The sequence below is a fragment of the Mustela lutreola genome, chromosome 1, assembly GCF_030435805.1.
Source record: "Mustela lutreola isolate mMusLut2 chromosome 1, mMusLut2.pri, whole genome shotgun sequence".
NCBI lineage: Eukaryota > Metazoa > Chordata > Mammalia > Carnivora > Mustelidae > Mustela > Mustela lutreola.
In genome coordinates, this window is record NC_081290.1 from 232,584,703 (window position 1) to 232,602,449 (window position 17,747).

At 44.1% G+C, this 17,747-nt stretch overlaps 1 long non-coding RNA gene across 1 annotated transcript; it reads left to right on the forward strand.

The window, feature by feature from the left end:
* Positions 1-5,187: 5,187 nt before the first annotated feature.
* On the forward strand, positions 5,188-6,449 carry LOC131820795 (uncharacterized). Its single transcript, XR_009349789.1, has 3 exons — positions 5,188-5,278; positions 5,373-5,509; positions 6,316-6,449. It is a non-coding gene; the product is annotated as an uncharacterized LOC131820795 (long non-coding RNA).
* Positions 6,450-17,747: the final 11,298 nt, after the last annotated feature.

The following is a 17,747-nucleotide window of genomic DNA, read 5'->3' on the forward strand; positions in this document are numbered from 1 at the left end:
CTCTTAAAAAAAAAAAAAAAAAAAAAAAAAAGGGCATCTTTTTTTCTTTCAGAATTGTCTCGAAATCCTTCCTCCCAAGATTTCTCTGAGTAGCCCTAACCCAATCTCAGGATGTCTCCTTAGAGTATGTGCCTTGAATGAATGGAAGAAAGCTCCTTCTCTGTGGACAGAGTGCCTCCTCTGAGCAGACATGGCCCTTGGGGGCCAGAGTTTTGGAACATGGATAACATCTCTGTAAGAAGAAAATGGCGCCCCTTCTGAAGTGGCTTCTAGAAGTAAGTGTGCACAGCTTGGGGGGTGAAGTAGGGACTGTGCTGGCTCACATACTCAACCAGGCATTTTTAGGTGGTGCACAAACTGGACAACAGAACAGTGGCAGTCCTGTTTACTTTGATCACTCCTTTCCTCTAGAGCCATCCAGAACTTACATGCACTACAGCTTTCTGATGGAGCTTGATCAGATATTGAGTGTGTGAACTTGGCAGCAATTCCTCAAACATCTATTTGCATTAACTGGTGTGTTTTGTGACTAAAAGAAAGGAGAATGTAGGTGGTCCAGAACCAACTGGGAGAAGACAGGGGAAAACAGGAAACTGAAATTGATGTATTGTCTATGTTCCAACTGTCCCTAGATACTTCTCCCTGGGGGCCTACAAAATATTTTCCACCTAACTTCCAAGACAACGGAATGAGATCCCTGTCTAAACTCAATATGCCAAATACCCATTTTATTTCTCTTCAAAATGATGTAAGAGAGATGAGGTGAAAAATTGAGAGGGAAATATTCTGCCCACTGTTCCAAGCATGGGGTAAATGAGTAGCAGTCCTGAATGTGGGTTCCCATGTGCTTTTTTCAAGTTAGTATCTGTTCACTGACTAGGTACAAGGTGAAAAGTTCAATGAATTCCTTTTCTTTTAAACTTTTTAAAAGAAACTTTAAAATGACAATTTAAAGTTTAAAATGACAATTTGCAACATTATAAAAATAAGTCAAATTTCACCTAAAATCCCTTCACTCTGTCACAAACTATTTTAATGTCAGTGCTTTCTTTTTAATTTCTCTGGAACATTCCAGTACCTTTCAAACTTGTTTCTGGTTTTTCACTATCCTAAGTAATTTTCTGTAAACATCTTATTTATATGTATCTACAACCAATTGGGAAGTTAGTAATCATTGGCCATCGTCCCCATTCTGAGACTGGCAAAATTTCCTGGTTTTGAGTTTTTGTAGCCCCTCTTCATAACCAACTTCACGTCACTTGTATTTTTAGCCCTAATCCAAGCAGGGTGCATCCTGACTTAGGCATGAGGCAGTTAAGCATTCTGGCTCAATTCTCCCTGATACTTCAGTCACTGCCTTGGTACTTTATATGTGCTAAATGCCAGACTAGGCTCAGGAACTTACAAAGACGAGTGAGGTAGATTCCTGTTCTCAATTATTTTCTCATCTTGAAGTCTCAAGTGCAGTTTCAGATCCATACCCGTCATGCTGGACTCAGTACAACTTAATCATTAGAGGTGTATCAGAATGTTCCATCAGAGCCTAAGTAGACATGGGAAGTCCAAGAACCATGACTTTCCTCTATAAATTACCCCTCGCTGAGAGCATTTATTGTAATGTCCTGATTGCAGTTTTCATTTCTAATAAAGATCTGACTAAAGGAGTAAAGAGGTGGTTGACACAGGGAACCTTGAATTAGAGGATGAGAGAAAAGTGGGGAAATAGAATATACTTAACCACTGTCCTGAGGATCTGTGTCCCACCAATTTGACAAGGGGCCATCTAAGGTTCAGGTAACCAGCAGAGCTGCTTCAGGATTTGGAGGGAAATTACGGGATATGGTTAAATTTTAGAGTTTTTAAAATAATACTACTTCCTCCCTTGGAATACTTCTTGCCAAGTATAGACTTTGGGTCTTCAACTCCCACACCCCCTCCCACTATCACCACCCTCCAGCCCCTGTCCTCAATTCTTCCCTTCCCCTTCCCCTAAATTCTCATTTCCGCAAGAGGACGTCGTTTCCTCCAGACTCCATCTTCTTACTCATAGATCCCAGAGATTCTCCAATTCAGAGCTGCCAGGGACCTGATTCCTTTTGAAGGTTGACCCTTTATAATCCTGAGGAAATACATACTTTCACTTTCAGCATGCATATGATGGTCATTTTTTTGGTCCCCTTGATTACTCGTATCTTGCTTGTTGCTGTTTCTCCTTCACCCCCAGTCCTTCTCAGTGTAAATTGGCTCTGCTAACAAGTATGCCCATTTTGGAAACACGTTGTCCATTCCCTTCATTCAGCCATGAAATTTGGGTCCTGTTCCCACCATGCTTTCTGCCTTTCTTCTCAGTCTCGACCTAGTAACTGTTAATGTGCTCCTCACCCGAGCTCATGGCCATTCACGTGGTCAACCACATCTTGATATGCAAGGCTTCTCTGCCTGCCTTTCTTCCACATGTGCTTCTTTGGGTCAAAGCATACCTTCCAAGGAGGAGTGCCGCTCGAGGAGTTCCTCAAATGTTAGTGATATTTGTGGGATATTTACCTCCTTCGTGGAAGTCTCTTCTCACCTCACGTCAGAGGGTTGAGTCCGTAATGCTCCTTAGTTCATGGCACTCTGTCCTTACTGGTCTGCTTGAAGCTTCTCTCTTTCATTTACTGATTTATTCTTTTATTCTCATTCCTCCCATTCTTTTCTCAAAATAGGCAATACTCTAATACGTGTGATGTGTATCCTCTTATTTATTATGTTTCTTACAAAATGCATTATATTAGGTACATTTTTTAATTCACGTAAATAGCCAATTTATGTAAAAGGCTATAGCTTACTATTTTTTTTTTAAGACTTTGCTTTTAAATAATCTTCACACCCAACATGGGGCTCAAACTCACAAACACAAGATCAAGTGTTGTATGCTCCCCTGACTGAGCCAGCCAGGTGCTGGCTCACTTACTTTTTTTTTTTTTTTAAACGATTTTATTTATTTATTTGACAGACAGAGAGATCACAAGTAGGCAGAAAGGCAGGCAGAGAGAGAGAGAGGAAGGGAAGCAGGTTCCCTGCTGAGTAGAGAGCTCGATGCAGGGCTCTATCCCAGGACCCTGAGATCATGACCTGAGCCGAAGGCAGAGGCTTAACCCACTTAACCAACCCGGCACCCCTCACTCACTCTTTTTTATCAAGTACTGTGGCTCTGAGATCTAGCTGTGGTGCTGAGATAAAGCTAGTTTGTTGCTTCTAGTTGATGCAGAACGCTCCATTGGGTGCTTCCCCCACATTTCACCTATTCGACCCACCAAGTGACAGGTTAGTCGATTGCCCCCAACTCACTACTTAAAGAAAAGGTTTGCAATGATCACCCTTGTACATTTCCACTTTTGACATGTGTGAGAACATCCCTTGGATATAGGCACATCTTAGTTTCACTTAGTACTGCCAGATTCGGATCCAGAAAGACTGCACCAGCCTGTTCTGCCAATGGCAGAATATCTGAGTCCCTATATTCCTTTATCCCCAACACCATTTAGCATTAATTACCTTTCTAATTTTTGCCAATATGAAGGGTAAAAGGTAATGGAATGCAATTTTAATTAAACGAACACAATGGAAATGCTGCAGATGGAGCCTTGCATTCTCATTGACTCAGACCTCCCTTTGTATCTCACACCTACTCAGTTGTTAAATTCCATCTGCGCATCTCCTGAACCCATTCCCTCTTTTACTTACTTTGCCATGATTTGGGGAGAAATTTTTCCCTTTCACTATTGCGGTTGCTTCCTCATTTGTTTCTTAGCGTCCAGATGTCACCTTGTCGATAGACATTCTATATCTGCTACCAAGGTAATATTCCAAAAGCACAGCCCTTTGAGGCAAGAATGAAGAGGTTATGAGTGAATGATGGTGAGGATTTTAAACCTAGAACTCTGATTCAGGGGTTAGCAAAGATTTTCTTTCTCGCAGGGATCTCTAAACTTAATGAACGTTCAGTTAATTAAAGATATTACTCCCCCGTAAATCTCCACAGGGGAATTTCTAAAAGGTGATTATCATAGCCTCATAGAAAAGAAAACTGGGACTCATTAAAGAATTTGCAATGTTTGGGGCGCCTGGGTGGCTCAGAGGATTAAGCCTCTGCCTTCGGCTCCAGCCATGGTCTCAGGGTCCTGATATCGAGTCCCATATCGAACTCTGCTTGGCAGGGAGCCTGCTTACCCCTCTCTGCCTGCCTCTCTCCCTACTTGTGTTCTCTGTATGTCAAATAAATAAATAAAATCTTTAAAAAAAAGAATTTACAGGGTGCCTGGGTGGCTCAGTGGGTTAAGCCGCTGCCTTCAGCTCAGGTCATGATCTCAGGGTCCTGGGATCGAGTCCCGCATCGGGCTCTCTGCTCAGCAGGGAGCCTGATTCCTTCTCTCTCTACCTGCCTCTCTGCCTACTTGTGATCTCTCTCTGTCAAATAAATAAATAAATAAAATCTTAAAAAAAAAAAAAGAATTTACAATGTTTTGGTTTGGAATCCACTCTTTTGAGGGGAAGAAGTAAATAAAACCTACCCATCATTAGCAGATGCCTCCTTCCTTTGACTTTTCTAAACATTGCTTCATCGTGTTCGTGAGGATTCTTTAGTGACAAGCTCTGAAAACCAATTCCAAATTAATTAAGCCAAAAAAGAATTGGGAGGCAGAAAGGGAGGATGAATTATTATAAAAATACAAACATGTTTCAGAGAACCCAAGAGGGAAGAGTAGGCAGATGGGGGCGGAGGGGGGCAGTTTGCGGGATTTGAAAGCTGTCCGTGTAAATTCTGCAGGTGCGAGGCCTCTCTATTTCTCTCCAGAATCAGCCTTCTCCCGTCCTCCAACCTCAGCCCACTGTCACTGCCCCATAGATGCCGAATCTAAATGCTATAGATGCCACATCCTGCAGAGACCAAGTTAATTCTCTTTTGGCTTCAGGTTCATCTCACTTTGCCAAACACCTTGGATTTCTGTCACCCGAGAGGCCTGATAATACAGAAATGAAGTGTTGCTAGTGACAGACTTGAAATTTTCAACACCGCTGGGTGGAAGCGGGGAGCCTTCATCACTTCACTCAGAGATGATGGATTGTGAGAAACAGTACCCAATACAGACCCAATACAGACCCAGACCCAATACAGGTTGTAGCCAGAGATCCTGGCCTCAGATCTGGAGGCAGAAGCTGCATGTGACTAGTGATTTTGAGGCGGTCTGTGGATTATGTTCATGGGGCGTTTGGGATTGTCTGTCTGAGAAGACAGGTATGTATGCTGAGCAGCTACAGGGTTGGCTGGGTGAACATGATCATTTCTGTTTCACCAACATTCCTCACTTGAGAAGACCTTATATTTACAGGCCAGGCCTTGAGGTGGCATACACCACTTCTGCCCCAGTTCTGTGGCTTGAACTCAGGCCTGGGACCACGCCCACCCGGGTGGGAGGCCGGACAGTGGACTCCAGTTGTGTTCCCAGGAAGAAGAGGAAAGAAGCTGGTGAGTTTCTGACCACTCTGTTCCCCCCAAGATCCTCCACTTCTGCAAAATGGTTTCAAAGCGCTTTAAGTTCCAAAAAGTCTGCTCCGCTCTTCTCAATACTCTGCGTCTTTTCTGCACTTCTGCGTGGCGGTCTCCCAGCAGAGTGTAAGCAGAGTCTGGACATATGAGGTGCATGAGTTAGTTCTACATGGCAGGGAGTACTGCTTTGTTGCTGAAGAAAGAGGAAAAGGAAGGTGCCTGGGGGAGAGAAAAAAGAAAAAATAGAGAAAAAAAAACTCCACATGGTGTTTATTCCCTAACCAGAGTAAGGAATCTGTCCTTTCAACGTATTAAAGAATTAGACATCTAGCCTCAGAAACTGAGAAGCTTTCCTAAGCGTGAGGTTCAAATACCTACTTTATCTCAGTCTCAAAGTGATGGGGGGAGGAAGAGATGAAGATTTCAGAAGAAATGTCATTCTGCTCACAGTTCAGGGCATCTAGCCTAACCTCAAGGGAGACTCGGGGACCTGTTCGTGTGTCCCCATCAGCCGACTGAAGCTGACATCTGTAGGCTATTTACCTGTGAGTCAAAAACTATAAAAATGTGATGGGGAGAGGTAAAGGTGAGGAGTTGAGAATTTATAATTGAACCGATGTTAACTAGAACTTGATTTTAAAAAGAAAATAATATGAATATGTACATTTCAACCATGACCTTGATCCCTCAACCCAGTATTTTTGTTTCCTTGTGTTTCTTTTTGGTATCTATTCCCTTATGTAAATGCATTCACGGTTTTTTTTGTAAATTCATCATTTTAAAAGCCTACATCATAGCTGCTGTTACAGTCGAAGGAAGGCTAAAGAAACACGACAACTAAACATGATGTATTGTGGATGGGATTTGGGAACAGAAGGAGGACATCAGGCAAAAGCCTAAGGAAATCTAAATAAATCATGGACTTTGGTTAATGGTAAGGTATCCATATCGATTTGCTAATTGTAACAAATAGACCACACTGCTGTAAGATCGCAATCATACGGGAAATTGGGTGTGGGGTATGTGGGAATTCCTTATACTATCTTCTCGATTCTTCTGAAAATCTAAAACTGTTCTAAAAAATAGAGCCTATTTTTAAAAAGACAACATTATTATTCTATCCAATAACTGTGTTCTTTTAGTGTCAGACATTCATTCTGTTTCTGGTTTTCCACTGTTAAAAATAATGTTCTCTAAACATCCTGTACCTTTTAAATGAATTCAGAACCAGAATCCGCTTCAGCTGGAACTGAAAAGTAGTTAAACGCTAATGATTGCTCCTTCCCCTTTTCCAAACATTCAACTACAAGTTTCCCTTAATCTTCAGCCTCTTTAGTGCCTGTCTCCCCACAGCTTACTGTAGCTAATGCTACCTACGCAATGAGTGCCGTTCTGGTCTCTAGAATGGATCATGACCCAATCAAAAGGTACTTAAACAGTTCTGGCCCAATACTCATTGACCCAGCAAACGTCTATCAAGCACCCACAATGTGACAGGTAATGTGGTAGATAGGCGGCACTCTCTGTGACAAATATCCACTTTGCGAGGGTAAGAATATTTTATAAGGTTATGTTTCTGGTCATCTAAACTTGAGGGTTTGCATTTTAAAAGATGAAGCCAGTTTTGTCTTATATGTGAGAATCTTATCTTCAGATAGTTTTCCTCTTCCTTAACCTAGAAGCAATGTCCAGAATATAAATAACAAGGACATCTTGGCTCAGAATGTATCAGGACTCCAGAGCTATTTTGTATAGGTCCAACATGATACAGTCAGAAGTATGTAACAGTTTATTAAACTTAAGTCCCTATGTGAAATTAAATCATGGAGGTAAATGAGTATTAGGTCACAACTAAATCTTAAGAAAAATAAAGGTAATTAATGACACATTCACCTCTTCCGCTGGGAAATCTTTGGGGGAGAAAAGCCCAGTGAGAGGCAGAGTCAGCTGGACTGTTGAGGAGTGGTGGGAGTGGAACGGAAGGGTAGCCATGGAATGGTACAGAGAGGGTCCCATAAGATATCAGACCCCCGTCACGTTCTCGGGCCAGTGTGATGGATGACGCATCCATCCCATCAGGAAGATCCTTTCATCTCAACCATTCCCTATGGTTTTCCCCACAACAGGGAAGATGGAGACCCACAGAGCTGAGCCATGCCCAGAGTAGCCATTACAGCTTGTCCGCGGGGAGCTTTCTCTGTCTTGAAGGGAGCATGTCTGCAGTTTCCTTCCAAGGAGATAGGCAGTACTGAATGTTGGATTCCTTTTGTTGTTGTTTATTGTTGTTTGTTGTTTTGCTTTTAGTGCTCTTACCCAATCATCTATTAACTTCTGATTCAAGAGGGAAAACACAAGTTTGTCTTTACCCACCTGAAAACCCATTATATGACTGAAGAAAGATATAAAGGCACAGCGAAGTGAAAACAAGAGGCGGGGGATATCAGTGTAACAGAAATGTCAACGTATTTCTAAGAGAAAGGGAGTGGATGGAGCCGTAGTTCCTAGTGATGCAAGGTGCAGGAAACGGCAGCCTGCACTGTGGTAGAGAGGTGGGAGGCAGAGTTGGGTAGAATCAGGCCCCAGGAGAACCAGGAGACCTGGAAACCCAGGAATGGCCACAGAAAGAAAGAAGACTTGGCCGTGAAAGCTGGGAAATATAATTGAAGTTCTAGAGATAGAACATGGTACCCTTCTTACACTCTCTCTCACCCTATCCTCACCCAGAAACCCCAGCAGGCAGGCGTCAGTCTCTCAAGCAGCTGTTGAGAACGTGTATTTCCAATTCTGCCCTCTGGCCAGCAGATGAGTGGATCAGCCTGGAGTCAAGCTCTCCAGTAAAGAAGCCCAGCACATATTCAGAGTCCCAGTCAGGTCTTTGTGGCTCTTTCCTAAAAATAAATTAGTATCAGGGTGCCCAGGTGGCTCAGTCGGTTAAGTATCTACCTTCAGCTCAGGACATGATCCCCAGGTCCTGGGACTGATTGTCATATCAGGCTCCATGCTTAGTGGGAAGCCTGCTTGTCCCTCGGCTCCTCCCCCTGCTTGTGCTCTCTCTCTGTCAGATAAATAAATAATATCTTAAAAAAATAAATTAGTATTACCAGATACTTGAAAGCTTACAAGGTGAAAGAGAGTAACCAAAATAAAACAAGTAGCAGCAGCAGCTATGAAACCAGGAAGCAAGAATGAGCTTGGGAATTAAATATATAGTTGATAAGCAAGTCAATGAATAATTGTAAGATAAAGACAGAAATTTGAGAAAAAAGACTTACAACATTAACGTAATAGAAAGTCCAAATGGATAAAAGAGGGTGGACACGCATCTTGAAAGAGCTAAGAGGAGAATTGACCTGAGCCGAAGGACACAAGTCCCCAGATGAAAAGGATCCACCAAAGTCCAAGCACATGAGTGAAAAAAAACACTCACATTTTGATAAATCACTGTGAAATTTTAAAACTCCATGAATAAAGGGAAGATTCTAAAAGATTTCAAAGATGGATGAAAATTAGAGGTGACTTCCAAATTAGACTTGAAAATTAAGCTCACCGGGGCCTGGTCACCTGTAATCCTAGGTACTCGAAGACAACAGAATAGTGCCTTTAAAGTTCTGATGGAAAATATTTTTGGTCTTTTAATTTTATATCCTGACAAGTTTTCTGTCAAGTGTAAGGATAGGCTAGGAACATTTTCAGACAAATAAGAAAAAAGGACCTTTGATCTCCCAACATAATCCCAATGAGAAAGTTCCTGAGGATAAACTCAAATAAGGCCAGGCAGTAAACCCACAAAGAGGCAGACTTGCAACTCAAGCCAGGAGGGTCATGAAAGGAGCCCAAGGATGGGAGCCCTGTAGCCGTGACAGGCTGGAGCAGGAGCACAGGGGATCCAGGAAGCTGAAGCTACAGAAAATACGGTTTTCAAGAGATTTGCTGTGCTTGAAAATCTGGAGACACTCAAGGAGGTGATGAAAATCATGTTTATTTCTAGAAAACTATTTTCTTCCTTCTCTAAAAAAAAAAAAAAAAAAAAAAAAAAAATTGCTTCAAAATCTTTCCCTGGTAAAACTATCCTATAATTCTCTCCTCAGGGTCCTTCTTCAGAGGGTCTCAGGAGCTGGCTGTTCTGGCAAAGCTTACTTATAATTTGGGGTTGGGCAGCCTGAAACTCCCTCCCAGACTTATGTTTATAAGAGTTTATATTTGTGAGGGGAAGGGTGATATAGACTTTGGGGCTGAGGAAAGTTGTTGCCTGGAGGAGAGGAAGGAAAACTACAAATCAATAAAGAATTACATGATGTTTATCTTCTAACTAGCTCAGGGTCCTTCTCCAGTCAGCCATTTGGTCTGGGGAGGGCTCTGCCTTTAAGTCTAAGAAGGGACCATATAAGCCAGGCTAAATCCAAATAATATTAAGCACTCCCTAGTGACAATATTGGTTAAAAGGCAGTACATAGGGGCACCTGGGTGGCTCAGTTGGTTAGACATCTGCCTTCTGCTCAAGTCATGATCCCAGAGTCCTGGGATAGAGTCCCACATTGGGCTCCCTACTCAGCGGGCAGTCTGCTTCTCCCTCTGCCCCTCACTCTACTCTCCTGCTTGCTCTCTCTCTTTCTAAAATAAATAAGTTCTTAAAAAAAAAAAAAAAAGGCAGCACATTCCCTAAGATGTCCAGTCACAGGGAAACTTAGGATGGTAGCTAGAAATGTTGAGACAAAGATTTTCACTTTCCTGCTGGTTGTAAATCTGGACTGATGTAGTCTTCGAAGTTGCTGGCTGCCATATGAAAATCACAGGACAAAGAGAGCCTCTCTGAGGTTGAAACTGACACACAGCGGGAAGCAGAGCCAAAAGATGGAAAGGACTTATGATCTGATGATATTTTATGAGTTCCTGCTCCAGGCCACACCCATAGCCAACTCCATTCTGGGACTTTTAAGTGAGTCCATAAACTCACTTTTTACATAATGAATCTGGGTCAAGTTTCTTTCTGCATAAAACAGAAATATTCTTACCTGATATGGATTTTATACATTTGCTTATTGATTTTCAACTCTTTGAACAGAATGCTTTATGGTAACAGGAGAGAATATAAATACTATTTTTAAAGATTTTATGTATTTATTTGTCAGAGAGAGAGAGAGAGGGAGCGCTCGCAGAAGCAGGGGGAGGGGCAGAGGCAGAGGGAGAAGCAGGCTCCCCACTGAGCAAGTCCTCAATGCAGGACTTGATCCCAGAACCCTGGATCATGGTCTGTGCCAAAGGCAGATGATCAACGAGCTGAGCCACCCAGGCATTCCAAGAATATAAATACTTTTAAAAATACAAAAATGAAAGTACAGATGATAGAAACAGATGGAAGGTAGGAGCAAAGGTAAATGAGGAACATAGACATGATTTCTATAAGAGTTGGGGTCAAGAGATATGGTCTATAGGTGGTGAAACAAGACATAAAGATATAAGTTAGCATTTGACGTTACAAATGCCATAAATACAGGAACCAAAAATGATGCTATAAGCACCTTGGGAAGATTGGAAAGGTTTGTAATAGATATGTATTCTAGGATCTATGAGGAAATGGAGATCAGTTCTAAAACTACCAATGACCAAAAACACCAAAGAAAAAGCAAAGTATACAGGGGAGGTAAATAGATTTAAATTGTAAGACTCAGAAGGCATAAACTAGAGAAGTTGAAGTGGAGCCTTGGGAAGCCTTGGGAAACCTTGGGTCTGTGTCTCCATGCACCTTTCCTCTCTGGGTGGGGAAAGTTACTCTAGGAAGGGGTATTGGATGATGGGATGCGATGATGCTTATGAGTCTGGTAGTAGGGACATGCACACTTTGGAGCTCAGGAATGCTTGAGCTGAGGGTTGAGACCGTGGGGTGGAGACTCAGAAAAAAGGTGGGACAGAGCCGTAACTAACTCCTGTGGTTGCTTTGACAATTTTGTACATCAATGTTGGTGGGAAGTGGAAAAATTTTCAGCTGGAAAGAAGGGGGGAAGTTGATAATATCTCACTTTAGAGAAAACTAATAATGGGGGCACTTGGATGGCTCAGTTGGTTAAGCATCTGACTCTTGATTTCGGCTCATGTCACAATCTCAAGGTGGTGAGATCAAGCCTTGCATCCACGCTCAGTGGGAGTCTGCTTGAGATTCTCCCTCTTTCCCTCTCTCTTTCCCCTCTCTCTCCCCCAGCTCACTCTGTATTTCTCAAAAAAAAAAAAAAAAGAAAGAAAGAAAAGAAAAGTAACAAGAACTTTGGTTAAGGTAACTTGGAGACATGATATACTCAAAACTCCTTAAAAAAATAGAGGGGTAGAAAGCCAAAAGGAAAAGGAGACTCTTACTGTGGCAATAAAGTGGCCTGAGAATACTCCAGCATCAAGAAGCCTTCCTCTGGCTGATGAGGGGCACTAGCTAGATTTTGATTCAAATACTTTTCTCCTGGAAGAAAGGCTAAGATTTGGGGAAAGAAACTGTTTCCACCTCTTGAAGTAGGAGGCATTTCAAACAGCCTGTGGCATCCTGTCATTTATTCAAGAAAACAAGGATGTGTTTGGAGATAACTTGGGCAGACCAGCTTAAAAACAGAGCTGTGAGGGGCGCCTGGCAGGTTCAGTGAGAAGAGCACGTGACTACATGAATGAACCCCAGGGAGGGAAACACTGACCCCGGTGAGTCCGAGCTGGTAAGTCTGTTAAAAGAACCGTTGAGCTCCCCAAAATCCTAAATAATGGAAGCTTTCACAAAAAGGAACTAAAAGGTGGTAATAATGGGCAAGTCGTTGACAATATTACTGATTTTGTATTGACCATCCCAAACTATTCGAGTCATGCAGTGGTATTTTGGTCAGACTCCGGAATATAAATGATAGGGGTAGGTTTGAGGAGGAAAGAAATCCTGAAAAGACACAAGGTAAACAGGGGGAAAAGCTATACGTGGATGAGGGTGTTTGTAGGGGGAGGGGCAGATTTTGTAGAAGGTGAGGGAAGTGCTGTGGAAGATGGAAAAGTGTAAGTAAAAGGTAGGGAAATACTGGATGAGACCTTGTTGAGCAGAGAGGAAATCTGTATTAGAAGAAAGGAAGTAGCAAGGTTAAGGGAACTCTAATGCACCGTCTGTAAATTCAGATTATTGCCTACGGGTCACCAAGTCCTTCCAAAGAGTTGGCCGGAAGGAGGAGGGAAGTTTGTACATTGCTGAGCACATGAGGAACAGTTTGGGCTGGCCTTGTCAGGCTAAGCACCCTCAAAATGTACAAAGTCAGTTAAGGTGAGAGAAGGAGTCAGTTACAGGAAAAGAATGGTAGGTTATGAGAGAAATGTCAAGAAATAAAAATAGACTCTTTTTCATAAGAAGATAAAGATTAAAGAATTATGTAAACTAGGGGAAGGAGTGAAAAGGATAGGAAGGTGTTTTAGGAATAGGCAGGCATCCAGCAAACACCAGCAAAGGGAATCAGTCCCTTGTCAGAATGCAGAACAGGACAGAAAACAGACCAGTGGGCCCACAGTCAGCCCTTGTGATCCCTTGCAGCCAGTGCCTAGCTCACTGTGACAGGCAGGGGGCTAGGACGCCCATTCAGCCAGGGAGGGAGGACACTGTGTTCTCCTAGAGGCCTCCCCACCCACAGAAGTCCCAGGGGAGGAACTTTGGCTTTCAGAGCAGGACCCATCCCCCATGCCTGTGGTGCTGCCCATTTCCTGCAGCAGGGGCCAGAGATGCATACAGTTCACAGGAGCTGCTCCCTTCCTCCTTCCCAGCTCCTCTAGCACTCTCTGCCTTGGGCTCATCAGGATGGCTCTCACCAGTCCCCTTTCCCTGGGCATGCAGCCTCCAAATCATCCTCATTCCCCCAGTCCCATCCCTGAGTGGCCTGTGCATCACCTTTCCTGACCCCAGCTGCCCTAACTCATCTCCTGAAAATTCTCACTGTGCCCTTGGAGCTCAAGTTCATTCAGCAGCAGACTATTCTGCATCCTTGCCCTCTTTTATGAATGTTCTCTTCATCTTTTTGCTCTGCAACATAATTTTGGTCTGAAGATCCTGCTTTCTTTGAAATCCCCTCTAAAGGTAGTTGCTTGCAGGCCTCTGGCCCTCATATCCCTGGGCCAGGAGGTGAGTTACATGTTCTCCCTGTTCCTCATTGCCAATACCAAATGCCCTTTCTGCCACAATATGAAGAGCTAGACTATCCACAACCCTTCTGTCTGCGGGCATCTCTGCCTTCCTCCCCATGCTTAGAAGATTTTAGCCCCTGGATTATTCTCTCTAACACTCCAACACCATTCTTGAGGATTTCCACATCCACATTGATGATGATTCCAGTGCCCTGGACTCAAGTTCCCTCAATATTCTCTTCTCCATGAACGTGCCTTCTATTCTGTCTAAGCCATTCTCTTCCATGCTTGTATTCTAGACCTTATCCTTACAAGGACTTCAGTCTCACCACAATTTCAATTTTAGATATTCCATTCTCTGACTACACCTCTTTCCTAACCCAGATTTTCTAGAACACAGAGCCAGTTTGAGGCAAAACATGTGTTGATTCTTTTCTTGGAAAGACGCAAGAGCGAGGAAAAAGGAGTATCAGGTAGAGAAGTCAAGAGAACACCTACAAGGTGGTGCTATACTGAGGTAGTCCATCTTTATAAGAATGCCAAACAGGATTGCTTACAGGAGCCTTCCAGAGAAGCCATATGGAACCACAGCAACTAAAAACAATCTATCGGGGGAGGAAAAGGAAGCCATTTATCTGTGGGTGCCTTCCCTCATGGGCCAAAATCCTCCCCATGGGACAATAATTCCTTGCAATCTGCAGGTTGTGTATTTGACCCCTCTGGGAAGTCAGTGAGGAAGCCAGAGCACCCAAGGGTCCAGTCGGGTCAGTGTGGGAGCTGCTATGACTCCCATGGCAGTGGATGGGACAGAAGTTGTGCTGACCCCTGGTCCTGAACCCCAAGGGGAGCTTGAGGCAAGCAGAGCTGGGAGATATGGTGGGCAGGGCTATGACCAGTGGAATGAAATCAGGCATCCCTGGGGCCAGTATGGTCCGAAAATATGGCAAGTGGCTTAGATCCTGGGGAGAGCACTGGGCAGGTCAGGCTGAGCACCTCTGGGGTGAAATAAGCTGGATCTTTTACCACCCATCTGTTATGCCACTTAGGTCTGTTCTTACCCGTTTATATCTGGAGCTTGTTTGAGGAAAAATTATGCTGTCACTTTTTCCCCAAGAGAACAGTGTAAATCCAATTCTTCAAGCTGAGGGCCAGTTGCATCTCTTTAAAAAGGGACTGTAAGACCAAGTTAAATCCCTTTGCTGTAGTTGTGGTCCCGGGGCCATAATTGATATTCTTCCTCCTCCTGCTCTAACAACTATTCTAGGTTTCCCTCACTCTCAACCAGCACTTTGGCTGGTCTGGATTACTTGCCCGGTAACCTTGCTCTTGCCAGGGAGTTGTGTGGCAATTACCCATTCAGAGTAATCACTAGGCAGAGAAACAGCCAGACTTGCCCCAGTGAATCCCCTGGATTGCAGACATTCTCCTTTATCCATTATGAAATGACAACCCATGCTATTCATGTGAATCAAGGTCGATGACCCCTGCCGTGATAGAAACATCTTTCTTTGTCTGCTGGTCTATTGGCATGAGGAGCCCCGAGTGAGCAAACCATGGTCACGGCTTCCAGTTACCTGGTAGAAGCACGTGCACACACACACACACACACACACACACACATGCGTGTGTGCACAGCAATAGGAATTTGTCAGGACCTAAGATAAGGCAAAAGGAAACGTGAATTCTACAAGTGGGTCACTGGAAATAATGGTGTTCAGGGACAATCCTGCTTCACCTTGTAGTTGCCCAGACCTATGTAGTCTGCTGTTGAGGAGACAAAATCACCTTCCTTCCTGGCATCATTCTAGTAATGCATTCCCCAGGAAATTGCAAGGATTACTGCCACCAAGCAGACTTGAAAGATACAGAGTAGCTATTCCCATCCCATCCCAACCCCATCTAATGTGTCCTTTTGGCAGATGCCAAAGCTAGACGGGTTCTGGAGAGTGACTGTGGATTATTACGAACATAATCAGCTAGTGAATCCAATTACAGCTGCAACCCGGACGTGGTATCTTTACTGAAGCAAATCCAGAGAGCTCTTTTCAGCCCCAAAGCAATCTGGCCCCATGTGGCATGACAGCTGTATTATGTCACTATTTTTTCTCATGGCTATGTCCACCTCTAGCTTTCTGGAATAATCTCGCCAGAGGAGGCCTTGATCATCTTGATAACCTACAGATCATCACTCTGGCCCATTACATTGATGATACTATGCTACTAGGAGCTGTTGAGCAAGAAGTTGTAAGCACTCCAAAGACTTTGGTAGAACATGGGCATTCCAGAGGACAGGAGATCAACTCTATGGAATTTCAGGGACCTGACCTATGGATGAAGTTTCTGGGGTCCAGTTTCCTGGGGCATGTTGAGATACAGCTATTAAACGAGAGGCAGGTTGTTTCATCTTTTTTTTTTTTTTTAAGATTTTATTTATTTGACAGAGAGATCACAAGTAGGCAGAGAGGCAGGCAGAGAGAGAGGAAGGGAAGCAGGCCCCCCTGCTGAGCAGAGAGCCCAATGTGGGACTCAATCCCAGGACCCTGAGATCATGACCTGAGCCAAAGGCAGAGGCTTAACCCACTGAGCCACCCAGGCGCCCAGGTTGTTTCATCTTGACTTGACCACCCTCACTAGAGAAGCACAGAGCTTGGTGATAACCTGCTTGGATCTTGGAGGCAACATAGGTACTACATTGAAGTGTGTTACGCCAATCCATTTACCAAGTAATCCACAAGATCGGCAGCTCCAAGTGGGCCCTGGGGCCAGAATAGGCTCAGGAGCCGGGGGAAGTGGTTCAAGCTGCCCTGCTGCTTGGATCTTGAGACCCGGCAGACCCAGTGGTGTGGGAAATATACCAAAAGGGAGACCTTCTGCCAAAACCCCGATAAGATAATCATGGTGCAGACCCTTAGGGGATTGAAATAAAACTACACCCTTTTCTGCTGGCTGTCCTCCATCTGAAAAGTAAATCTTAACTTGCCCCTGGATCCTGGCATGATGCAAACAGACTCCCGCTTGAGGGGGGAGGCTGTCAGCACTAGATGAATTTGCAACCTCTAAGAACTGTCAGTCACAGTAGTGGCTAACATCAGAGCTGAGCTAAGTGATGTGACACAGGACGCCATGGGCTCTGATCCAGTTACTCCTTGCACCACTGAGACCCCCTTGTATTCCACATTAAATCCATTCTGGTAAAGATGGGAGCTGGCTGCATCCTCTGTAAGAGATTTAAAATATAAGTACGACCAAAACTAGCTACAATCCCACTAGCTGCAAGCAGATGTAAGGAGCCAGAGGTGTAAGAGGGCAGATGGAGGGAGAATTTGGAACAGAGAAGTGGGAAGGCAGGTAAGAGGGGTCTTGGAGCTCTGGAGAACTAGGCAGTGTATTATTGTAAAACCTGTCTTCCCAAATGCAACTTGTTCTTCAGGGCCCCAGGACCTCTTTTACCTAGATTCCTTCTTCCCTGCCCCCAAATCCCTCTCCATCTGCCCCCTTACACCTCTGGCTCTTTATAGCTAGTTTAAGAGAGAGAAACCACATCATGCCTTCTGACTCAGGGAGGTAATAGAATCCAGTAAAACCACCACGACACTCAGATACAAAGACTACACGGCTGCCGGGGAGAGAGACGGATGGGAAGGTATTCTCACAAAGAGCGATTTCAGTGGAACAGAAGAGTAGGACACAAATGGCATCAGTGTGGTGAGAGAGCAGGATGTAGACGTCTTGGAAAGGTCGAATGAGTAGGACCCCTAGCAGAGGTCACCCCAGCTAGGGCAGTGGTGCTCTTCTAGACGCTCTCACTGCTCTCTGGATCTCCCATCCTGCTCCGTAAGTATCTAATTCCTCCACTAAACTCAGGACAGGATTCACTTCTGCTCTATCCCTTATCCCCTCCTGCCCTCCCGCAGGCAGCTGGTGTGCACAGAATGATCCATACGTGAATGAATAATGTTATGCGTGTTGGTAGTCTTGGAGATATCAGGTCCCCCTTCAAGGAAGGACTTGCTGCCCAGATGCAGAGAACATAGCGAGGAGGCAGATGTAGCAGTCCCCTCTTTCAGGATCTGCCTAAGCAGCCCTTCCCCGTGAC